The sequence below is a fragment of the Giraffa tippelskirchi genome, chromosome 9, assembly GCF_054371585.1.
Source record: "Giraffa tippelskirchi isolate mGirTip1 chromosome 9, T2T-mGirTip1v1.2.pri, whole genome shotgun sequence".
Lineage (NCBI taxonomy): Eukaryota > Metazoa > Chordata > Mammalia > Artiodactyla > Giraffidae > Giraffa > Giraffa tippelskirchi.
In genome coordinates, this window is record NC_137283.1 from 150993079 (window position 1) to 151019026 (window position 25948).

Consider the following 25948-nt stretch of genomic DNA (forward strand, 5'->3'; position numbering starts at 1 on the left):
GGAACTATTTTCTATTTGGAAATGGGAACCTGAAACTTTTGTTTGAGTTGATGACGTGGTGTAGCTGACACATGTAACAATCACAGGCAATATTTCAGGAGCGGGCAGTGTGGGTAGGTGCTTCACAAGCTTTGTGATTTCCTGGGTGCCACCCTGTCTGTGATAACAGCCCCTGGCAACTCTTCCTGCTCATTCTTGCACCTTTCACTCCACAGTCCATCACATGCTTGGGGAGCTCGGCTACGGTCACACAGCTCCTAAGTGGCAGAGACGGGACTCACCCTTGGACCTGTCAGACAGCATGTCTTTCACGCCCCCCGTCTCCAGTGTGTGTTCTTACACAGACTCGTGTGCTCTTGCCCCTTTTCTTCTTTCCCTCATGCTATCCAGGTGGGACAACCTCATCTTTCTGTTTTTCGTATTTATAACCCATTTGAGGGTTTTTTTATTCCCTTTCTTTTTCATGGAAAATTTTTCTGTATTCTGTTAAACTTTGGTGACATTCTAGGACATCCGTGATGCATTTAACCAGGTTCTCAGCCACTTACCAGATAGTTGATCCTGTACAAACTGTTCAGCCCTTTCTGAGCCCCAGTTTTCCCCTCTGTAATGTGGGTGTAATATTATTTTTCAAAGTGGTTTTACGTAAAGCACCTGGCATGGTGCTGGTGTACACCCTTTCTGAGATAGTTTTGTTTTAGCCTCTTGCCTGTAATGATGAAATGTATTTCCCTTAGTGGAAGGTTAAGCACAGGATAATTTAAATTTAAGACAATAAAATTAGATAGGAAAAATGAGCCCACATAAATATTTCTTACAGATAGCATAAGGATGAAATGAGTAAAAACTAGTAAAGTTACTAACCACAGACTATAACATGAAAGAAAAATTCTCTATTCAGACCACATACCATAAAAAAATATGTGTGCCTCAACAAACTCTCAGCAATTAAAGAATTATGGATTTGGAGTAGCACAATTTCAGCTACAAAGGGGAAATTTTTGTTGAAGGAAATGACTGTTGAAAGAGAAAGGTGGGAAATGTATATATATATATATATATATATATATATATATATATATAATTTAAAACTTTTAAAGATTAAAACAGAATGAAAACCACAAAATGAGAAAATATGCAAGGCAAACTTTAGAGACTTGATAACACAGAATTTTATGTCAGTGTGACCACAATAGCAGACTGTAATTAAATAAGGAAGGGGTCCAAGGAAGCTTTCAGCTGTTTCACCCAAAATAAAACAAATAGAAAATTATATTCATATATTCAACAAATTTTAAAATGAATTTTACTCCTACCAAGTAAATGAAAGTCCAAGGCCAAGTCTGGAAAGGTTGTAAGGAAAAGAAAAATATCCTCATGCATTATTGCTGACAATGTAAATAGATGATCTTTTTGGATAAGACAGTGGCAGTGTGTAAATAGTGGGAATTATCAAAGTCTTCCTCTTTGAGCCAGCAGTGCTCTTCCTGGGAATTTATCCCAAGGGTATCATGAGATAAGCACTTATTAAGCCACTGCAGTGTGAGAAGCTGTGAGAAGCAGAGATGGAGGAGATAGACTCTAATCTGAAGGAACAACTAATGCAATTTAAAGGCACTAAAATAGTACGTGTTCAAAAAAAGTTCTCAAAGCATTAATTATAATGGGGAAAAATGCAAGGTAGCCTAATTCTGAGAATGGGGGCTCATCGTTTCCCTGAATCACCTGCCGTCCCAAGACCAAAACTCCTCTGTTCTTCTACGCGTACCCCTGTGAGCCCCATGGTGCCCCCACCATAGGTCTACACTACCCCTGATTCCTCTCTCTGCTCACTCCCAACCCCGTGGAATCAATACCCAAGCCACATGCATCCCACTCCATCCTGCCTTTATCCAGGCCACCATCATCCCTTTCGCATCTGGTCTTTATCTCCCTACTTGCATTCTTACTCCCTCCAGTGTGTTTTCCAACTTCAGTTAGTGTCATCTTTTCAAAACACAGATCTGATCATGGTACTTAGCTTCAAACCTTTCAAAACTTTGTCATCGCTTCGGTATAAAGTCAAACTCTGTTAAGATATTCATGGCCTGGTTCCTGCTTACCTCTATAGTCTTGTCTCTTATTTCTCCCCTTCTTTGCACCACACACACACACACACACACACACACACACACTCGCACTCTCTCTCTCTCTCTCTCTCACACACACACACACACCAGTTTCTACCTCACTACATTGCTTGCAGTTCCCCTAAACAGACATCTTGGGTCTTTGCAGGCGGCAAGCCCTATACCTGCTCCTCACCTCATTCTGAAACTCCAGGCTGTTCTGTCTATTCCGATTTGTTCTTCTGGATTCAATTCCTGTATCATCCCCTCCAGGGCATCTTCACGATATAGAGCACTTTCTGATATACACAGACACAAGAGGCAGAGCCTACCTGTGGTCACAGCATCTGACTACCCCTTGTGTAGAATACTCTTTATTGGAAAAGAACCGAATTCTGAAAACTCATGTCTGAACACTATTTTCCATTTAACTTGAGGCAAAACATATTATCCTATTTAATCTCTAATATGGTGAGTTGCAATACTATCTTTTATACTATTTTGTTGGTACTGGTAACTACAAACCATTTTAAATTATGTAAAAGAATTGTATTTAAGGTGGGAGGTAAAAGGGAGATCTCCCCAAGAAGGAGGTGATCCAGTTAAAGCTGCATCTCTCTGAGACTACCCAAATCCTGTTAGTTAGAAAATCTCGTAAGTCAGCTGCTCATACATTTAAAACTCTATTGTCAAATGTTTTCAGCAAGAGTAAAGGAAACCTTTTAAGGTCTTTTCAGTGTGTTCCCTTGTCTTTAATGTAAATAGTATTTGTGACTCCTTAAAGGTTGGTGTGAGTATTATCTGATACTTAGAGACCAAATGGGGCCCCCAGAAAGGTAAATATGTTTTCTCCCTTTTTCTAGTCAAATATTTAAAAAACTGCTTCTAATGAACACTAAACTGAGCAGTGCCTGAAAAAACTTTAATAATTCCATATAGTGAGCATGGAGACATCTAACTTATTATGCCATTAAGAACTCTCCATATGTAAACAAAAATTATTTCTTAACAGAAAAAAGTCCACACTAACTTCAGACGCCATAGGAAACAGAAGTTTTTGTATTAGGTTCAGCCTGAATTATCCACCTTGACCCAATCAAACTGATGGAAGTAGCAGGAATTACCTTTGCACACAGGGATAAAAACTAATCCTGGTCAATCAGCACCTTGTAATTAATCCACACACTTGTTTTAAAAGAGAGAAATGTTGGCACTTCTCTGATTTAAGGTTATACACCAATCTAATATAGCATTCTACAACTATATAGGGTTTGATTTCAGGGTAGAATTACATATAACAAAGGTTTTGCTGTAGCAGATGGTTATTTAACTGCCAAGTTATTGAGGTTTTCTTGGGAATCTGTTCTAACCATCCATGAGCAAATTTATGAGTAAATGAATTAAAGACAAAACATGGAGTTACTTTTTAAATTTGGCTTGAAAAACTGGGCTTTAATATACTAGTTTAACATCTAGATTGTGGTTTTTAAAACCTGAAATCTCTGAATAGCAACTAATTGTAAACTGGAAGTCAGTCCAAACAATATCGCCTTTCATTTCTGAAAAAAAAGATAATAAACCACTGGAAAAAAGTACAGCAGTGTTAATAATTTTATAAACCAGTATATTAAATTCTTTTAAAGTTGCATATATAAATGAAGGTACTATGCTAAGGGATAGTAGCCTCACCTTACTTTGATGTAGAGAAGAAAATAAATGTGGAGATCACTTTTGCTGTATAGTAAGTGTTTGGCATGAGAAGGCTCCATTGCCTCTTCTTTATTCTAGTTGCTCTGTTTTTAATAAAATGCACATTTAGCAGTTTTTAATATATTTTCACCTAGGTTTTGATCTTAGAATGAATACTAAGTTGCAAGGAGATGCTTAGTCATTTGTTAAACTTCTTGAGCTTTATGGCTATATTCAGCAATATTGGTAGGATTTCTAGGGGTGCAGAAGATGTGAATCTTAAATCTAAATAGGAGATCAATACCAGCAGCCCACCTTTCACCACAATGCTCTCTTTGAAGAATCCATATAATAAAGTAGGTGTCATAAAACAGATCATACTTTCCCTTGGGAATGTTTTTATAATTACCAGCTACTTTTAAAATCAGATCTTAGCATCTAATTATAACAGTAGCATGTTTTTAAACATTACAAAAACTGTGATAGAAATATCATGCACACTCATTATACCAAAGTCCCCCATGTACTATAGTTGTTCGTTCATTCATCCCACAGATGCTATTGAATATGTATTATGTTCCAGGCACTATTCCAGGCTCTGGGGATTTGATATGGGCAACACACACACACACACACACACACCCCATCAATATTACAGAATAGACTAGTGGCAGAGATGACTATAAACCAAATATTCATTGAAAATTATAAACTCTAGAAAGGAAAAAAAATACAGGCATTGCCTTGAGGAGGTGGTCCTTGAAGAGAGCTCTGACAGATCAGTAGTAGCTGGGGGGAGATCGTTATGGCAGAAAAACAATGTGGAGAGAGCATGAACCCCTAGAGAAACTTAGAGAAGAGTAATGATACTGAAGGGGTACAGAGGCCAGTAAGATGAGTAAGGAGGCAGAGACTGGACTTTCGAGGTGTTGGAGGCCACGTCAAAGATTTGGTCATTGTCCTTGAAGACATGAAAGAGCATGGAAGAGTTTTCAGTTGATGGGATAAGGGTGGGGTGACATCAGATTTACAATTTAAAAAGTTTGTAGTGCAACAGTCCTACCCCCTCCATGAGGGACGTTGTATTAGTACAAATGATAGATGAGCAGGGTAAAGATAGAGGAAAGTCAGTGCCGTTTGAGAGAGAGTTGTGCATGCGTGCTCAGTTGCTTCATTCGTGATTGACTCTTTGCAGCCCTGTGGACTGTAGCCCTCCAGGCTCCTCTGTCCATGGGATTCTCCAGGCAAGAATACTGGAGTGGGTTGCCATGCCCTCCTCCAGGGGATCTTTCCAACCCAGGGATCAAACCTGCATCTCCTACAACTCCTTCATTGCAGGCAGATTCTAAAAAAACAAAACAAAACTGGAGGTAGTAATAAATAGTTTGACTTTCTGGAGTAAAAGTGGAAAACATGATTCCAGAATTTCTGGCTGGCATATCCCTGCAAACGGGAGTAACATTCAGTTTCCTATGAAATTTCAAATCTGCGATATCAAATAGTCACTTAGATGTACTGATCTATTGCTCAGGTGTTTGGGCCACCGATAAAAATCAGTGATTGGATGGTCCTGCAAAGGAAACTGAAAAGGGCTGTCGGTATAGGTGGGAGGGAAAACAGGATCATATGCGATCAAGGTCCCCAGGGGAAAACAGAGGTTCAAGAAGAAAGGAGTGGCCAAAAGTGCCAGGTGCTGCCAACGAGTTATAGGAGAAAGAGACTGATAAATACCAGTGGGATTAGGAAGCATTATACTACACAGAGCTGTTCGGGTGGTTGGAGAGGGTGAGAGGAAAATTAGATTGGACTGAGTTGGGGAAGAAATGAAGAGAAGCCCAGATAACCGATTTGTGTTTTTTTACTAACCCTAACCCTAACTCTTGAGGAGAAGAGACCTATAGCTGGAGGAAGAGGACGCAGGGAGAGTCAAGGGAACAACTTCTTAGATGGGCAAGTCTGAGCTCGTCTTCCTGCTCTTAGGGCGGATAGAGAAGGGATGCCTTGGACAGCTAATTAACATCTCTAAACAACAAGACCTGCTTGTGTATATGAGAATCCAAATTCTATGTGAATTCACAAATACATTTTTGAAGGATTATCAGCATTAGCAGCTGATCATTAGCAACATGTGCTGAATTTTTTTTGCCCTGTATGTGACCTCTGTGATGCTGCAGACTGTATATATGGCACAGAGGATTTATATTGTAGTGCTTGGTGGATTTGATTACAGCATCAATTCAGAGCCATTCAGCCTAGGTTGTTGTTATCACTTAGAGATAAGAAATGAGGATAGAACATTGCACATGAGATGCGGCTCAAAGCTGCTCAGCAAATCACCCAGAAGCCAATGGCATGACCATAAGAGCCAACGGTGGCACAAAACAATTTGCAGTAAATTGCAGGTAAACACCAGTGGCCCATACTTTGTACAGCATCTGCCAAAAGCATCAATCTTCAGGAGTTATTTTGTTTCCCAAATGCCACGTCCAAGAGCCAACCCACAAGATGTTGGGGCTTGAGGGAAAAGGGCAGTTAAGACCCTCTCCTTCCATCCAAGTTCTGAACCAATTTGGAATTTGAAACAAAGGAGCAAGGCAGATGGAGACTAAAGCTCCACCTTTATTACTGATAAAACCAATGTTGGAGATTGTGTCTTACACCTGTGAGCAGGTGAGCATCCTGATACTAAACTTGGCATCAGAAACCTTCCCACCAGTGGCCTGAACAGGGACAACCCTCCCCACATAGAAGCAGAGATTTCCTGCAAGTAAAGTGAAACAGGTGCCACCTATGGGTAGGTAGCCCTCTGCCAAAAGAATCAAAATCTAATTCCTGTCCCCTTCCCCCAAGACAAATGTATGTGAGGGGTCAGAGAGAGACCAGCAGCTCTTGGAGCCCCACTCAAATGGAAGAAACTCTCCACATAGCCAGCCCTCTGCCCAGCAGCTCCTTCTTGAAAGAACAGTGGAGGTCATATATCTGCTTGCAAAGAGTCGGACACGACTTAGTAGCTGAACAGCAACAACATATATTTGCTACAGAGATGGAAGCTATTCTTGGTTCTGGTCACTCAGTGCACATTTTAGTAGCTGACAGCCATATCATCACAGCTTGTCACGCCTTTACACAATCAGCACTTCCCGAAAGCCCTCTATGTGACCAGAACCAGGTCCTGAGTGAGACGTTACGAAGAAGCATGTGGCCAGTTCGGCCCTCATGCTCTTCAGAAGGTGAGTGGGGATGGTACGGATGTTTCTGCAATTTAGGAAATGGTTGGTAACTCATGGACACCATAGGAAATTAGAAGCAAATATCCGTGAGCCAAAGTTTATCGTGAGCTGTATGTTGGCTTCTCCAGAGCCTTCAGCATGACTCTGGGTTTCTAGATCTGCTGTTGAAAGAAAAAGTGTGTTTCCTTCCCCAGTGTGTTCCTTTTCAGGAGTGGGGGCGGGGGGGGGTGTCTTATAATAAGTCTGACGGGGGGAGATGACCTCATGGGCTCGCGTTTTCCTTCGCATCCTGGTGGGTGCACCGGTGGCCTCTGGCGGGTCTCTTTCAGGAAGTGGATGTGTAGGACCTGGGAAGGGTGGAGTTGCCCTCCACAGGCAGGACATTACTCTTCTTCCTCTTCCTGACCACATTTCCCACAGCAGTCCTGGTCATTGCTCAGCTTCCTGTCGGGGAAAACTTTGGCTACTCAGCGTCCACCTGCTACCACCAGCAAACTAAGGGTGACAGAGTGTTCCGTGCTGCGGCGGAACCTGGAGTCCACATAGACCCCTTGACAATGGTACCCGGGGCCTCAGACATCTGAAGCGAAGACAGAGCCGGTTTTTTGTTTTTTTGTGGGGTGAATGGGATAGGAAGCTACTGCCTGGGCCAATCGTGTTCTGGGCCAGAACACCCCAGGCGAGTGGAGAGGGAGGATTCCAAGGGACCTTGGGGTGGAGAAAAGACAAGACAGTGTCATGGGACGGCTGCTGCAGCCAGGGTGGCCTTGGGAGTAGGATAAGCAAGGGGGCTTCTCGGGAGGATGAGGGGGCCAGGCAGCCTGATGCGTGTGGAAATGAGGGGTAGGCATTGATTTACCTTATCCAACACAGTACCAGCTGGTCACACACCTGGCTCCCCTGCTGTCACCAGGGTAATGAAGGTCCCAGACTTTGGCAAGCCTGCATTTAGGACTTCCCTGGCAGTCCAGTGGTTAAGACTCTGTGCTTCCAATGCATGGGACGTGGATTTGATCCCTGGTTGAAGAACTAGATCCCACATACTACAGGACATGGCCAAAACAAATCAATTGATTAATAAAAAAAAAAAAAAAAAAGAAGCCCGCATTCAAGTAAGTTTATTTCTTCAGACCTTCCTTAATCCATCCAGGCTGGCAGGTCAAGTAAGTTTATTTCTTCGGACCTTCCTTAGTCCACTTCAGGCTGGCAGGGAGAGCTAGGGAAAATGCAGGCTCCTGGACACTGTTTTAGACCTGGGAGAGCAGTCATTTCAGAGTGAGCCCTGGGAATCTGTATTTTATAGAATGTTTCTGGTGCACAGTGGATTTGAGGCAGCTGGTTGAGTGGGACAGATGGATGCCCCAGAGGGGGACAAGCGCTGTGGTTGTGAGCGTGAGGATTGCCTGAGAACAGAGGAGCTGTATACCGTCATGAACTTGGAGGACTCAGGGCTGGCACGTGGGGAGTGTTATTTCAGGTATCCATTGGCTCCATTTACTTCCTTTCTCACAGGTCTCCGTCTCACCTCAGTGACTGACAGCAGCTGTTGCAGGGACCTCAGGGTCTGGGGTGGGGCAGTTTGCTGTACATCTGACCCTGGGTCCTGTGTCTCCCACCCTGGACTTCTGATTGGTCCACTGGGGTTGGGTGGCTGCTGTCTGCAGGGATCTCAGATACATGGCAGCACTAATGATCGAGCCTCAGAGAAGAGCTCCGTCGGGGGGCGTTAGTGGCTCTTCATAGAGCTGATACTTGCTTTCAGCATCACTGTGTTATCTCCACCACCTCACCCTGAGGATGAGGCCGGGCAGCTTCCGCTCATCCTGATGGGTTCCTGAAATCCCTACCAGCCTGCACTTCCAGCCCACCCAGCCTCCTACGACTGGGACAGCGTTCCACCGAGAGATGATTCAGAGTAAACACACACTGTGTTCCTGCCTCCTGATTCTGTTCCCTGAAGAATTCCAAGTGACTCTGGGCCATCCTCAAGACCCCTGCCTCTCGGCTAAGACCAGACCCCAGGCGTGAGCACCTGGCTCCCCTGCTGTCCTTCCCTGAGGCCATCCCACTCCCAGGGGGGTGTCCTCAGAAGAAGGCGGGTTCAGCTGTCTTCGTGACTCTGGGGGTCACAGGAACTGAGAGACTGCTGAAGGCCTCTTTGCCCTTCTCCCTGAAGGGCAGGTAGCGTTGTTTCCTGAGTGCCTCTCCCAGCAGATCCCAGCTGGGCCCTCGGTGGCGGGGAGAGGGAGCTGCCCAGGGCAGAGGGAGCCCCTGCTCCAGTGAGGAAGCCGGGAGGACACAGGACTCTCAGCAAACACTGTGCCTCCCCAGAGTGACCCCACCCTGTGCCTCAGATGTGTGTCTGAACTCCTCCTGAGGACGGGAACAGAGACCAGAGATGACGGCTTCCTGCTGTCAGGCCTTTGCAGGTCCCTGTCCTTCATCTCTACCTTCCCTCCGTCTGCCAGGATCCCGAAGTTTTTCTACAGTTTGGAAAAGTCAAAATAATTAGCAAATGAGGGAAAGTTCAACTAAAGGAATATGTAAAATATGTATCCCCAAAGCACTACTGCTTTTTAGTACACTGGAGGCTTTTTAAAAAAGTATTGTGATGATTGTGGAGGGATTTGGGGAATTTGCCTGCTTCCTGCAAAAACAACCTTGATCTTATCAAATAAAGTGTCGCTGGGGAAGAGAAGAGTGAAGTCAGGGAATGGATCATTCTGTCTACTCCATCTGTGTGATCCATAGCAGTCATAAAGACAGAAAATAACGTCAAAAGACCCAGCCTGCCTACAATGAATTCAGGCTGAGTGAATATAGTGTACCAAGGGGTTCTAGAATTTTCTGCTGCTTGCCCCCTCTCCCCCACACACGTTTAAGGCAAACATTGGTCTCTAACTGATGGGCACTTGGCATCTTGACCAGTAGGGGGCATAGGTGAGCAGTGTATTCTATGCCCAACACACAGGTCCCACCTTCTCAGTCTGAGGCAATTCCAGCTAGCTCACCAGGAGACAGAAAAGAATTAGGTCATGGGAATCAATTCTTTTTTTTTTTTTTAAGTTCTTGAGTATTTACATAATTGTGAAATTTTATTAAAGTCCGTTAATCAACTTTCCTCATCCACAAAAGCTGATATAATTCTGTGACATGAACACTCAGACATTAGAAATACTTTTCACATTTTGTAAACAAATTCTGTTTATCTAGACGACTGGTTCTCTCTTGGAAAAACAATTGCCCAAAAGCTGTTCCAATTTCGGAGAGAAAATAAGCTGGGAAAAGAGAAATAGATACACATGTTCATGCGCCCATCCCACATCTAGTCACTTTTGTCTGTTTGTTTGGAGGTTTGGGCTTTTTTTTTTTTAATTTTATGGAAGTGTAGTTGATTTACAATGCTGTGTTCATTTCTGCTGTATAACCAAGTGACTCAGTTTTATATATATATATATATATGTATATATATATGTTCTTTTTCATAGTCTTTTCTATTATGGTTTATCTCGGGTACATTTAAAATAGTCATTTTTAAATGTTGGGAAAGTAGGCTTTATTTCTTTAAGTGAAAAATGAAGAGTCAAAAGAACAAAGCGCTTCTCTGCAGGAGATCGGCACTTCTGTCCTACTGAGCATCCTCTCCTGTGTACGGGCTGTCTGCGTACCGCTCATCTCTGCTTATTCTGTGTTCTGCCCTTTCTCCTCTCATCCCCCACTTTCCCTGGGCCTCCTGAAGGAGGATCCACAACACAGGATGACTGTGTGGGTGGAGGCCAAAGGTGGGTGAACCGCCCGGACCTGTCTGTCTGGGGTGTAGCCCCATCACAGGTGGACGGAATCCTCCCGACGGTGGCAGCCAGACAGGGCTGTCCACCCCGTCCCGGTCACCCAGCAGGGCCGGGGCCACCTGGGGGACATGCTGTCCACAACCATGGTGGGGGCTCTGGTCAGAGGGTGGAGAAATCGAAGCTCTCCTCGAAGGGCAGAATCCAAGCTTCTTATCCCTCAGAGCCAAGATGAAGTTCAGACTCGAGGTAGGTTTGTGACTTTGCTGTGACTGCATAGTTTTCTTTTTAAAGGGTTCAGGAAGGTGATAATGAGCTTATGAGCTTCCCCCCACAAAGAGAACTGATACATCTTCAGTCTGTTTTTCTTCTCAGGTTAATATAAATTATGGCTGACTCACTGGTGGAAGGTTTATTTTCTCTTTTCCAAGTCAAAGACATAGAGACCTTCAGTGGTCGCACAATGAAAGATCATCATCTCACCTATTTTCCCTTAAAAGCTTCTATTTTAACATGTATCCTTGTTCTATGATATGTATATTCGACTAGTAAGACAGAAAATATTTACTGGCTTTTGGCCAGTTCTGGTCCAAGTCGTATCACTTTGTTACTTCTGGTGTGGGAAATGGTAAAAGTAGTTAGCTTCTGGGTTTCCTCATTAATTATTTTTATTTTCTGTTACTGTTGTTTTGAGGCAGCAATAGAACTCATGACCAAAATGTAGCTTGCCTGTTGACTTCACTCCAAAGGCTTTGGTGGCCTTTTCTGAAAGAAATTTTCATTGGAATGAAAAACTTTGGAAATTCCTGACCTCATTCTGTTCTGTCTAGACCTTGGACTTCTTAAGGATACTTAGAAGGGAACTCTTGGTCTTGCTGATGTTTGACCTATGAGAGAAGCACAGAACCAGCAGAGGAAGCAGGGATGAGCTCAGAAAGAATTGACTCCCCGGGGCTTTCTGAGCTGGTCTGCTACCCCTCAGAAGGCTTCTAGCTGACTCAGAGCCCTGAGAGGTTCCAAGCAGTAATGGCTGACTGTCCTTTCATTTCAACAAATGTGTCCATGCCACACATTTTTCTAGATACTGACTTTCTTGGTCTCTAGCTAACCTACAGTTGAGAGGTATGAAAATTCAATGTTACAATTTGTTTTGTTCTGATAGTGGTCTGACCATAATTTTCACGCTTATTATTCAAAATGAAACAAGTCAAGAGGCTACTGTGAACACGGTCTTATATGTTTATTCATGGCAAGACAGTCAATTCGTTGTTCAACTGGATATGAAAAAGGTAGAAGGTTCTGCTATGTTCTAAAGTGCCAAAAGAGTTAGTGATCACTGGTAACATCTGGCAATCAGAAAGAAATGTGAACTGTAGTGTTTCAAACATTGATCACCTGGTTGTGCCCTAGTACATTTATTTAAGAATATTCAGAGGTTTACAAGATGACAAAGTAGTATGCTAACAAGTGAGGGAATTTTTTTAACAGCTTTATTGAGATATGATTTACATGCCATACAATTCACCCATTTAAAGGATACAATTCATTAATTTCTGGTACATTACATTATTTCTGGTACATCACATTTTTAAAGCTATAGGAAAATCTTATATAATATAAAATTTACTATTTTGACTATTTAAAAGAGTACAATTAAGTGGCATTAATTACATTCTTAATTCTATACAGTCATTACCACTGTCTACTTGTAAAACTTTCGACACCCCAAACAGAAACTCTGTAACCATGAAGCAGTAACTCCCTATTCTCTCCTGCCCCTACCTTTGGTCACCTCTAACCTACTTCCTGCCTCTAGATATGTCCCTAGACTAGATATTGCATGTAAATGGAATCATGCAATATTTTTCCTTTCACATCTGGCTTATTTCACTTAAAGTAATGTTTTCAAGAGTCATCACATGTATCAAAACTTCATTCCTTTTTATGGCTGAAAGGATAGTATGTTTTAATTCTATTTTATTCTCCCTCCCTTAAATATATCTTAATTTCTAACCTGGTCATAGAAAAACCTTGAGATATTTTTCGGTCTACTAGTATTTTTATGTTTATTTAAAGTCTGAAAAGACTCTTAGAAAGGTATTTGTTTTCAGTTAGCTTTTTAAAGGCAGGGGCCATAGATTAATCTTTTAAAAATCCTTTTTATCCCCTCATGTCTAGTCCAAGAACTGGTCTAGAGCAATTATTCCACAAATTTATCTTGAGCTGGACAGATGAATAGTTTATAAGGTTTTACTTTTAGGTACCAGCAAAGAGAATTTAAATAAAAAGAAATATAATCTTTAGTTCTTTCTTTACTGGAGCAATGGTATTTTCTTTTGATGTAAAACTTTCCAGCTGCAGTTATTTCACACACCTAGATTTTTATTTCACATGCCATAGAATCACTAAATATTGAGAGTAGAGTGTTAGTAGAGTAGCATATATAATATGTTAAACTGTGACATGTCCAAAGTTAACGCAGGAAATCTGACAATGCCTAATTCATACTAGTTTAGAGCCTATTTGGTGATTTGGGGGGGTGGGGGGCTGATTAGAGAGAATCCCAGCTGCTTAATAGTGTGACATGAAACGAGTCTTTTCAGCTCATAGGTGCTCTTGGCGCTGTTGACCTCACTACTCTTTCTTGGTGCTGAGCTCAGGAATTAAGAGCAGTCAAACTGAAACAGAAACTCTTGCAAGTTGAAGAAGCCTTTTGACACCTCCCTGAAGTAGGGAAGCTGGAGGCACGGGTGGACTGGGGTGATTCACAGGTTCATCTTTAAATACAAAATATACCTGTGTTTCTTCCAGTTCTGTCCGGATAACTAAGGATGTACATGTACGTTTATGTGGCAGCCCACACTTAACTAAAATGTGCTCTTATTATGATTTGACTGTTTCCAAAGTTGTGAAGGACATGAGAAGGAGGAGGGATGTGAAATGAAGCCCTTAATGAGGACTTGGAAATAAGTCATCAAAAGATACCTTTGCTGCAGATGATTCCCAGCCTACTTTTTCAACTTCTAACCAAGAACAAACTTTTGCATTCATTTTTTTCACTAATTTATTGCAGTATAGTTGATTTACAATGTTGTATTTATTTCTACTGTACAGCAAAGTGATTCATTTATACACATAGACACATTTTTGCATATTCTTTTCATTATGGTTTATCCCAGGATATTGAATATAGTTTCCTGTGCTATACCGTAGGACCTTGTTATTTATCCATTCAATATACTACAGTTTGCATCTGCTAATCCCAAAATCCCAATCCATCCCTCCTTCTCCCCTGGCAACCACAAGTCTGTTCTCTATGTCTGTGAGTCTGTTTCTGTTTCATAGATAAATTCATTTGCATATTTTAAATACGCAACAAAGTGACTTGCATTGTTGAGTAAAATCATGTCCATTTTGGTGTATGTGCTATTTCAGAAATACTGTTCCTCAATGAAGTGCCTGTGAATGCCTGAAAAACTTGGCCATGTCACTCATTTCCAGCATAGCAGAGGCCACACCCACCATTCACTTGTCCTGTGGTCCTCCTTTAAATGATGAGCCCAGTTAGAGCCCTCTGGCTTGATACTGTAAATCCACCATGGTCAGTGTTCTATGATTGGCACTCAGTGGCTATTTTTGATAGCAGGGCCTTCAGAAACATGAACTGCAAAATGTTATCAAGTCAGGAGCTTCGTTTTCATGGCCAACCTGTATAATCTATCTTGATGCCTTATAAGTCATACCAGATGCTTAAGTTATTATTGCTTTTCACATTTCAAAGGCATACAGACTACCATTGGCCTCAATATAAAATAATAATTTCTGGCTGTAGGACTCGACACCCTATAGTCGAAAAGAAAGCCTTTCCTTCTTCATTTCTCAGTGACAGCCTGTAATCATCTTTGAGTAATTTTTAAGATTCTTTCTAAACCACCATTTCCCTCATCATGTCGGCTGGGGAAACAGCTTCTCCGTATATGAATGGAATGGTTCTCATTCCTTTCCAAGCTCAACCACCCAGCTAGTAAGAAAAGGTAGCTGTAAATCTCCACCAACTTTCTTTTTTCAACAATTCTGCTGGAAGCAGAGTCAGATGATAAAGTCAGCTCACCACCAGATATTGAGGACCTGAGGGGAAATTTCAGGTAACCACTAAAGAGAATATGAGTTTACCCACACCTGATTCTCTCATTCAGCTACAGCCCAGGCTTGAAGGAATGGGGACCAGGGGTGGATCTGGGCTTCTGTTTAGCTGGCCCATCTCCTTCTTTAGGACTGGGACAGGTTTCAAGTAGCTTGTTTGGCTTCTTTAAATTCCAACCGAAATTTTTAATCATACCCCATATGTTGTTATTGTTGTTCAGTCGCTAAATTGTGTCTGATTCTCTGTGACTCCATGGACTGCAGCATGCCAAGCTTGCTTATCCTTCAGCATCTCCCAGAGTTTGCTCAAATTTGTGTCCATTGAGTCAGTGATGCTAACTGTTTCATCCTCTGCCACCCTCTTCTCTTTTTGCCTTCAATCTTTCCCAGCATCAAAATCTTTTCCAATGAGTCTGCTCTTCACATCAGGTGGCCAAATTATTGGAGCTTCAGCTGCAGTATCAGTCCTTCCAATGAATATTCAGGACTGATTTCCTTTAGGATTGACTGGTTTGATCTCTTTGCAGTCCAAGGGACTACTCTCACGAGTCTTCTCCAGCACCACAATTCAAAAGCATCAATTCTTTAGCACTCAGCCTTCTTTATGGTCCAACTCTCACATCTGTACACAACTACTGGAAAAACCATAGCTTTGACTATATGGACCTTTGTTAGCAAAGTGATGTGTATGCTTTCTAACATGTTGTCTAGATTTGTCATAGCTTTCCTTCCAAGGAGCAAGCATCTTTTAATTTCTTGGCTGCAACATTAGGCAAGGGTAAAATGAACCCTGAGAAATCACAGCTTGGTGTATGTTTTACCTATAAGCTGAAATTGTTTCATCTTTGTAAACCAAAATTAAAAATTAACTCCATTTTATAATGAATGGTAATGACTAAATATGACAGTAATGATTGAAAGTAATTTACTGTATCTGTGACTGTTTTCTGATGGGATTTAATAGACTCTTATACTCTGACTTGCACTAATTTTACTAGTTTAGACAAGCTATGTGTCCCTTTTCCCATATTTCCCCATGATTAACTATCATTACCATTTGATAAGAGCCCCTTATTTTAATTAGAATAATCGTAGGGCTTATGATTCAATAAATATTCACTGAACTGCTTATGTGTAAGACTAATGGGCATGCTGGAAAGATTAAAGAATTATTAAAGATTAAAGAATTACTAAGGCTTCTCCTTTTTTAAAATTGAGGTTTCATTGACATATACCATTGACAGACACCATAATGATTTGATTTTGGTATATGTTATAAAATGATCACCACAATAAGTCTAGTTAACATTCAACGCCACATGTAGTTACAGATTTTTTTTCCCTGTGATGACAGCTTTTAAAATCTATCTAAGGCTTATCCTTAACCGCAAAAGAGTGTTTGTGACCTAGAGAAAACAAAGGTAAAGAAATGCAACAAATATAATATGAATAAACAGAATTAAACACATGGTAAATGGATATTGGAGGAAGGAATGATTAATTTTAAGAAATAGGACAGTTTCCCAAGTCGATAGAACTTGGGTTGGGCCTTCCAAACCATTGAAGGTATTTTCAACTCTGAAATTAGGACTAATAGAAAGTAAATATTTGCTCTTGTTACACTTCCAACCTTTTTTCACGCATGAAGTTTCCCCTAAGTCAAACCAAAGGCTTGAAATTAATTTGGTTGTTTACTGTCAGGGACAATTATAGTATAGAAACAAATTCACTCAGAGGCCACGTGTGCCATACTTAGAGAAGAGTGGGAAGAGCATCCCAAGGGCAGATACTGGCCTGAGCAAAGGCCCAGAGGCATGAAACGCTGGTAGTATTCATGGGGAGCATTGAGGAGTCCAGTATGGCTGCAGTACCTGGGCAGACACTAGAAGGCTAACTACCAAGGTAAGGAATGTGGACTTGAGCTGTAGACCACGTAGAACTATAACAAGCTTTCTTGGCAGAGAGTAAACCTGCATTCTGAATTTTAGAAGAGAGCTGTGTAAAGATATGGCTTGAGGAACCAAGAAATTGAATTTAACAAAATATATTAAGGAGATCATTGTCATGATTCAGCCCAAAACTCTGAAACTGACAGTAAGAAAAGGAAAGGTGGAAAGAAGACACATAGACTTAACATTACGTTTATGGCCTATGTAAAAGTTTTTATAGCAATTGCTTATAAGGTCCATCATCTCAATGACTGTACCCGTGGGATTTTAGTTTATGGAAGTGACTGGATGATAACATCAAGAGACTAGTGCCACTAAAAGATTTTTATTATTCACATTTCCCAAGGGTGGAGGTGCTGGCATGCCATGTAAAGCCACATGGGGCCACATCAGTGTTGGCCAGGAGGCAGAAAGAAATGAGAGGAAAGCCTAGGCCAGATGTGATTGGTGTTTCCGTGGGGTTGCCCATGCAGGGCAGGGTCCACAGCTTAGCACTGGCTAGTTTGAATAATTCCAGCTGGGCTTGGGGCATAGGGGCTTCCCCTGCTTGTCTGATACCTAACCCTGGGGTTTTGTATGAGAGTTAGATAATGGGGTGTTCAGAGTGTAGGCTCTGGATCACAGGGGAGATGTAAACAACTCTGGCTGTTTGTTTGGCCCTATGATTGTTGTTGTTCAGTCGCTAAAGTGAAAGTGAAAGTCTGACCCTTTGCGACCCCATGGACTATACAGTCCATGGAATTCTCCAAGCCAGAATACTGGAGTGGGTAGCCTTTTCTTTCTCCAAGGGATCTTCCCAACCCAGGGACCAAACCCAGGTCTCCTGCATTGCAGGCAGATTCTTTACCAGCTAAGCCACAAGGGAAGCCCAAGAATACTGGAGTGGGGAGCCTATCCCTTCTCCAGGAGATCTTCCCGACCCAATTCTTTGCGACCCCATGAACTACAGCCTGCCAGGCTCCTCTATCCTCCACTGTCTCCCAGAGTTTGCTCAAATTCATGTCAACTGAGTCAGGAATGCTACCCATCTCATCTTCTGCTGCCCCCTTCTCCTCAGTCTTTCCCAGCATCGGGGTCTTTTCCTATAGATTAATGGAAACAAAATGGACAAATACAGAATCTAAGAAAACTCAAGTCTGAAGATCTCTACATGTATCCTGGTGGTTCAGATGGTAAAGAATCTGCCTGCAGTGTGGGAGGCCCGGGTTCGATCCCTGGGTTGGGCAGATACCCTGGAGAAGGGAATGGCTACCCACTCTGGTATTCTTGCCCGGAGAATTCCATGGACAGAGGAGCCTGGCGGGCTGCAGTCCATGGGGTCGAAAAGAGTCAGATATGACTGAGCGACATCTGGACATTTGCATAAGTACTTTATCACTTAATCCTCTCAACCATGTGCAGTAAGTGCCAGATTGTCCCCATTTTACACAAGAAGCAACTAAGATCCAAAGGGGTTCAACAATTTACCCACGTTCACACTAGTGAATGATTTTTCCAGCCAGATTTAATCCAGGTCATGGTCAGCTTCACCCCCTGCTATGAAGCTCTGTCCCCACGTGTACTTCTCTATTTAATTATATTTCTCACTCTGGACTCAGGACGTGAGATTAGTTCTGTTGAAAAAGTGGTGGGAACTTGTTGAAGCTTCCTCAGAGCTGATTAGACTAGGGAACAGAAGTGGATGTATGTAGTTCACTGCTGCTGCTGCTGCTGCTAAGTCGCTTCAGTCGTGTCCGACTCTGTGCGACCCCATAGACGGCAGCTCACCAGGCTCCGCCGTCCCTAGGATTCTCCAGGCAATGTAGTTCACTATCTCTCTGTAATTCTTTATGCTTCTACTTGCTTTGTCAGAAGAGTGTGAAGATGTATTTGCATACTGGTGGCCTCCCATGCAGCACATTATAATAAGAAAATATAATTAAGTAAAATGTGTGACTTCAGCACTGTCTCCTCCGTTCCCAGAAACTGATTCTAGACTTTGACTTTTATTCTCTGATCTCTTTGACTCTGGGACTTGGAAGCTCTCATGTCAGCAAACAAAGCCCTTGGCAGACTCTTTTTCTCCCCTGTGTCATGAGCCAGTGATCCAAATTGGCTATGGAAGAGTCTCTGAATTCCCTGGGATAGACTCTGAGGTCCTGCATCAGTAACCATCCCGTTTGGTCACTGTCCAGTACAGTTCCTTGGATCAGCCCACCACTCCCCGTGAGGTCTGTCTCTTCCCAGCTGCCAGGGCTTTGTTCTCTAGCATTTGGCTGCCTTCTCACCCTCTCTCTCCACACATCTTCATGCCTCACTTCCACAAAGAGCCAGCTTGGTGCTCAGCCTCTGTGGGAGGGTGCCCGCAGCACATGTAAATCACACAGCCACATCCATGAAGCATCTGCTTTGCACAAAGCCATGAGGGGGATACGGGACCCTTAATGGCCCAGGTCAACATCTCAGGGAGCTTGGAACTGGCTTGAGAGGCAGAGTAAAATAGTGAGTGAGTGAGTGAGTGAAGTCACTCAGTCGTGTCCGACTCTTTGCAACCCCATAGACTGTAGCCTACCACGCTCCTCCGTCCATGGGATTTTCCAGGCAAGAATACTGGAGTGGGTTGTATTTCCTTCTCCAGAGGATCTTCCCGACCCAGGGATCGAACCTGGGTTTCCCTCATTGTAGGCAGACGCTTTACCGTCTGAAATCGTAAAAGATGCAAATAACACTTTAAAAAATGAAGGCTATATCAAACAAGAGTTTAGAAGTCATTCCCCACCAAAATTGGTACCGCTTTGTATATGTTTATTTCTTCACTCATCTTCATCTTTCCATGTGCTTCCCACGGTTTACCTAGGAGCTTTCACTCTTGAACTGGGCTGTGAACGATCAGCCAGAGGTGTCACAAGTCTAGTCTATATAAGAGCCTTTGCAGAAGGAACGTGACAGCTATTTATGTTTCCTACCCACTAATAGTCCAGTTATGTGGGGACAACCCCTATCTTTACATGCAGAGCTCAACTGCAGGGAATTAGTGTAGCAGAGGGAGTAAATGTTTCAGCCCCAGAGTTAGACTGTCTGGCTTATATACCAGTTATACCACTTCATAGTGAGATGACTTTGAAAGCTACTTCCCTCCTATGTGCCTCATTTTTCTTAAGTGCAAAATAAGATAGCAATACCTACCTTTTAGAATTGTTATGAGAATTAAATGAGTTAATTTTTTTTTTGGTTCATGGCAGCTTTATTCAGATTAGCTCCAAACTGGAAACTATTATACATAAATGTCCATCAGAAGGTGAATGGAAGCACAAATTGAGGTATATCCATACAGTGAAATACTAAAAGAACCACTGATACACCCAGTATGAATGACTTGTAAAATAATTTTTCTGAATAAAACCAGAGACAAAAAATTATATACAGATTCAATTTATATGAAACCCTAGAAAAGACTAATCTTTTAAAAAAACTTCTTATTTTCTATTGGTTAGAAAATAGACCAGGTGGCTCAGATGGTAAAGAATCTTCCTGCAATGCTGGAGACCCAGGGTCAATCCCTGGGTCAGGAAGATCCCCTGGAGGAGGAAATGGCAACCCACTCAAGTATTCTTGCCTGGAAAATCCCATGGACAGATGAGCCTGGCAGGCTATAGTCCTTGGAGTCACAAGAGAGTCGGACACGACATAGTGACTAAACAACAGCAACAACACAGCCAGTTGATAATGTTGTGATAGTTTCAAGTGGACAGCAAAGGGACTCATCCATACATATACATGTATCCATTCTCCCCTAAACAAATGAGTTAACTTTTTTAAAGCATAAAAATGGTACCTGGCACACAGTAAAAACCCATATTACTATGTGGTCCCCATGAGTCAGTGATTCTCATCTTTTAGAGGTTTTCTAGTCCATTCCTGGAGCTGTCTTGTAAGTCATCAGTTCCATTAATCGTCTCTGTAAATTTTACAAAAACAAAGTTTAAAAACTTGAGCATAAGCATTTCCCCTGGAATTCCAGAATTGTTGGTATTTTATTACTTGTCCATGGACATTTGAATAGCCAACAATGGCTTTGAAAATAATCGGGAAGACGTGCAGCGTCTGTCGGTCTCCATATTGAAGTTTCTGTTGTGTTTTTGTTTCCATGTGAACTTTATTTTTTTTCTAAAGTTTATAAGCCTTTTGCTCCATGGTGAGATTCAGCAACAAGTTTCCGTTCCAAAGAACAATATTTGTCCTACTCGAAAAATCAACCTGGTTTCCATCGTCTTTACAAAGAAGTTGCTCAATGCTTTATGCTTCCAGAACTTGGATTTAGCTTGATGTTTTCACAAACATAATTTTTTCATCTTTGATCATTTTCAAAAAACTTCTTAAAAGCTGCCAATATAACACACTGTCCCCCTTTGGGTTTTGTTTTCTTTTTTTTCTTTTGATGTTTTTATTTTTTGTTTTGTTGATGTAAGTTGCCTCTAGTTGATCTTAGTTTGAAATAAGGATGTTAGGTGTTGAAATGTTAGGAATTCACTAGAAAGATAGCTCTGATCTGACTAGGATCCTAGACTGCAGAAAGTATTTCTTCCTTGTAGAGAAAACTGTTGATTCTCCTTTCCTTGAAATGTTCAAGTATAAGGCAGTGGTTAAGAACACAGAATCCTGGCTCTTGGATTTGCACTTGAGTCACTTTGAACTTGTTACATAGCTTTCCTAAGCCTCAAATTGCCCAGCTTTGAAATGGGGACACTTGAGTTTTAGGGACCAGATGAGACCTTTTAATTCTTATAAGGACTAGCAAGTGTTCATTGTGATGCTGAACAAATACAAACGCACCAATATCCATGATTGCTATTTTGCAGATGTCCGACTTGAGAGTTTCCATGAGAAACTCTATCTGACTGTTGAAGTTTTTTTGAAAATACAATGTGACCCTCTTGAATGGAGGAGATTTTGTGTGAAAATATCTATAAAGTGACCCAAGGTGCTTATTGAAGTCACTATGGTCTGGAAGAAAGTGGGGAAGAACCGTGAAAATAAGAATTCAGGGGACTTCCTTGGTGGTCTAGTGGTTAAGATTCTGTGCTCCCGCTGTTGGGGGCACCCGTTCAATCCCTGGTCAGGGAACTAAGATCCCCACATGCCACTCTATGGAGTAGCCAAAAAAAAAAAAAAGAATTCAAATATAGAACCTTCACCTTAAAAAAATGTTAATTTATCATTTTCTTGACCACTTTCACAACCAGTCAAATGAATCTGGGATATGTTTATGTAAGTTATGCAAAGAGTGCAGAAAACTAGTATTAGCCTAAAATAGTGTTCAGAGCCTCTGCTATATATCAAGATTGTGATGAGGGAGAATTCAGATCACAGAGAATATTTTAGAATGTCTTTCCTCTGTAAATATTTTTAAAAGCCCATATATCTTTTTAATTATTTCTTTGCTAGCTTAAGTTGAAAGTCTAGGGAGCCTGGCAGTGGAATTCAGGCTAAAACCAGGAGACCAAAGGTGATACCGCGGGCGGTGAGCGCTCCGTGTGTGAAGTCTCTTCCCTCCTCTCCGCAAAGCCCTGAGCTGCTTTAAGCCCTGTGGTGATGGCAGGCTGCCAGCTCTGGGAAAAAATCTGCAGTCTTCATTTGAAATCAGAGGATGGAATTTAGACACTTCTTAATCTTGCACTAAACACTTTGACTATCTAGTTACACACACATACATACAGACACACACATCACACCAAGGCACACACATCTCTCTTTTCTTCGGGCAGCACCAGTGCTGAGTCCAGGGTCTGTTTTTCCTCAGCTCCGTCGGATCTCACTGTGTGGATTTGTTTCTGAACAACAGCATCTCTATGCAAAATGCACAAAAAGAATCTTTAGCTAACCAGGATTTGAAAAATAAATCGCCGATTCATGAGCATCATTTTACAAGTGCTTTTTAAGTCCAGGGATATAAGAAATCATCTGTGCAGTACAAGGGACAAAGGTCTCAGGTGAGTATTCTTTGCATGTTGAGATGGAGTATGTGGGTGATGTTTCAGAAATCAAACTTGAAAGCTGCTACAGAAGTGAATGTCTCTTTACTTGTGATCTGTAAGACTGTTGTATTTGCAAGAGTAAAATTACCTTTGAATTACCAAGAAAAGATGCAAAAATTTTGCTATGGCCAATGAAAAAAATTTTTAATTATTTTGGTGGGTTCCAATTATATATATGTGTGTGTGTGTGTGTGTATACATATAAAGTGTGCTAAATTTTGCTAAAGATTGTTTGGGAACCATGTTAGTATCAGAAGTCCTTTTAATATACTAACAGTTTAAAGCATTTAAAAATTCCTCCAGGATGGGAGGGAGTCTGGGGAAGAATGGATACATATACGTATGTGGCTGTGTCCCTTCACTGTTCACCTAAAACTGTTACCACACTGTTAATCGGCTACACCCCAATACAAAATAAAAAGCTCAACAAAATAAATAAATAAATAAAAATTCCTCCAGGAGCTGAAACAAAATGTATGTGATGATTTGATTCTGAAAGAATAAAGATCATTACAATTTGTCAATTCTCAAGCTTAAAAATATGAATAAAATAGTAAATGTTTAATCACTTAGGCCAGAGAACAATTTGATGTGCTGTAGGCGATGGAAAGAGCACCAAACTTGGAATCAGGCCTCCAGCTCTCTAGCTGTGTGTGCCTTGGGCAGGTTATTTGATCCACGTCTCAGCGTCCTCAGAATCTTTGAGCGGGGCTGAGCTTAGGGCCCCAGCCTTTGAAGGAAGGAGTGCTGGGTGGGCAGGGTTGGACCAGGGAGTGGGGAGATTTCAGGACACTCAACTGGGATGTAAGTCGAGGTGCCTAGGGATGGGGAGGTGGCCAGTGTGGTCCAGGACAAGCTTCCTCATGTTCAAAATCTTGCCCAAGGCTGGCCCTAGAAGGGAGGAGCCTTCCACAACAGTTCTGCTTGGTCATTTAGAATTCAGATGACCCCAGCAGGGGTTGGCAGCTCTTTGTGTACCAGTGGAGGCCAGTGTGACTTCTCCACCCATTGAAACATCTGTTTACTCTGGCTGGCCTCAGTGAGGGGAGATTGACACAGACAGCTCCCATCGTGCAAAGGGAAAATGCTGTGTTTTGTTTTCTAATACCAAAGACGCTTTTTTAGGGTGAAGAATCTAAAATGTCATCACGTTGTTACCCACTCAAGAAAGTAGTTCTCTGAACTTACGGTTACCAAGGAGGAAGGATTGGGGAGGGGATAGTTGGGGAGTTTGGGACTGACATGCACACACTGCTGTGTTTAAAACGAATAACGAACAAGGACCTACTGTATAGCACAGGGAACTCTGCTCAATGTTATGTGGCAGCTTGGATGGGAGGGGAGGTTGGGGGAGAATGGATACATGTATATGTATCCCTTTGCTATCCACCTGAAATTATCAGTGTTGTTAATTGGGTATGCTGCTGCTGCTGCTACTGCTAAGTCGCATCAGTTGTGTCAGACTCTGTGCGGCTCCATAGACGGCAGCCCACCTGACTCCCCCGTCCCTGGGATTCTCCAGGCAAGAACACTGGAGTGGGTTGCCATTTCCCTCTCCAATGCATGAAAGCGAAAAGTGAAAGTGAAGTCGCTCAGTCGTGTCCAACTCTTCGCGACCCCATGGACTGCAGCCTACCAGGCTCCTCCGTCCATGGGATTCTCCAGGCAAGAGGACCGGAGTGGGTTGCCACTGCCTTCTCCCTTAATTGGGTATACCCCAATATAATATAAAAAGTTTATACCCCAATATAATATAAAAAGTTAAAAAAAAAAAGTAGTTCTAGTCCTTTTTGACAGACCTGGAGAATCTGCTTCTTATGAAATTTTGAAGACATTTTGTTCTTCTGGTGGGCTACTGGTGTTTTTTCTCTTTTTTTATTTTTAGTTATTTTTATTTTATTTTTTATATTTCAGATAAAGAGCAAATGTTGGAAGGTCAGTTGTGAACTACCTTGTGTTACTATCAATTTTGAAAGATAGTTGATAGTTAAGGAAGTTGTTGGTTTATTAATGGTTTGACTCCATAACCTAACTATATATTATTCAAATACCCTATTCCAGCTAATTGAAATATTCCATTTTAATAGCTCCAGATACATATATAAGAAAATAGAGTATGCTCAAGGAAAAAGAAGACTAACTTTTAGTGAATACAATATGGAGAAATGTAACAAAATCCAATTATTCAAAGCCAGGCAATATAGAAAGTTCTAAAGCTCCTCACTTATCCTCTTAGAGCAGTTGTACAGATGCTGTATGTTTGGGCAGGGTTGGGATTTGTGTCCAAGTCTCCAGTTCACCTGTCGCTTTAAAAGAGACTAAATGGCTTCACCCATCATCGTTTGTAGTTGTCGTCTAGTCACTAAGTGGTGTCCGACTATTTTGCGACCCCATTGACTATAGCCTGACAGGCTCCTCTGTCCATGGGGTTCCCCAGGCAAGAATACTAGAGTGGATTGCCATTTTCTTCTGCAGGGCATCTTTCCAACCCAGGGATCAAATCCGTGTCTCCCCTGTCTCGTGCTTGGCAGGTGGAGTCTTTACCACTGAGCCACTGGGTAAACCATCACCCATAAATGCTTGTATCTATAAATGATTTGGAAAACAGTCTAATCTGATTACAGTTGTTAAGCTCAGTCTCTGAAAAGAAAATTTAATTTTTTCTTTTCAGGGAGAGTCATAATTTATACAATTTACGAGCTTAACATTTATCTTTTTCTCACAGCTAGTACGTGCGAAGGCAAATTTCAAAGTAACATCAGGTGAGAGTGATTGTGTTCATCGCCTTCACATCTCTTTCTTTGTTCTTAAGTCCTTCACCACTAACGTGTAACTGTCCTCAAAGCTGATGACATTTGAGCGTGCTCCGTGGACTGGCCCTGTGTCAACATCCTGGTTTCGCTACCATACAACAGTGATGCAGGTTGTTGGCATTGAGGGACACCGGGTGAAGGATACAGGAGAACTTGTCCTTTTTTTCGGCAACTTCTTATGGATTTATACTTCTTTCAAAATTAAAAAAATAAT

At 41.9% G+C, this 25948-nt stretch overlaps 1 protein-coding gene across 2 annotated transcripts in view; it reads left to right on the forward strand.

The window, feature by feature from the left end:
* The window catches only part of PLEKHG1 (pleckstrin homology and RhoGEF domain containing G1), a 253513-nt gene that overhangs the window by 96041 nt on the left and 131524 nt on the right, over window positions 1-25948 (forward strand). Inside the window, exon 3 of one of the 2 annotated variants that reach the window (XM_081530225.1) lies at window positions 22687-22876. The exons of the other annotated variant lie outside the window; for it this stretch is intronic. The gene's annotated coding sequence lies outside the window, so the exon portion shown is untranslated. The remainder of the gene's footprint in view (window positions 1-22686; window positions 22877-25948) is intronic. 2 annotated transcript variants of the gene reach the window in all.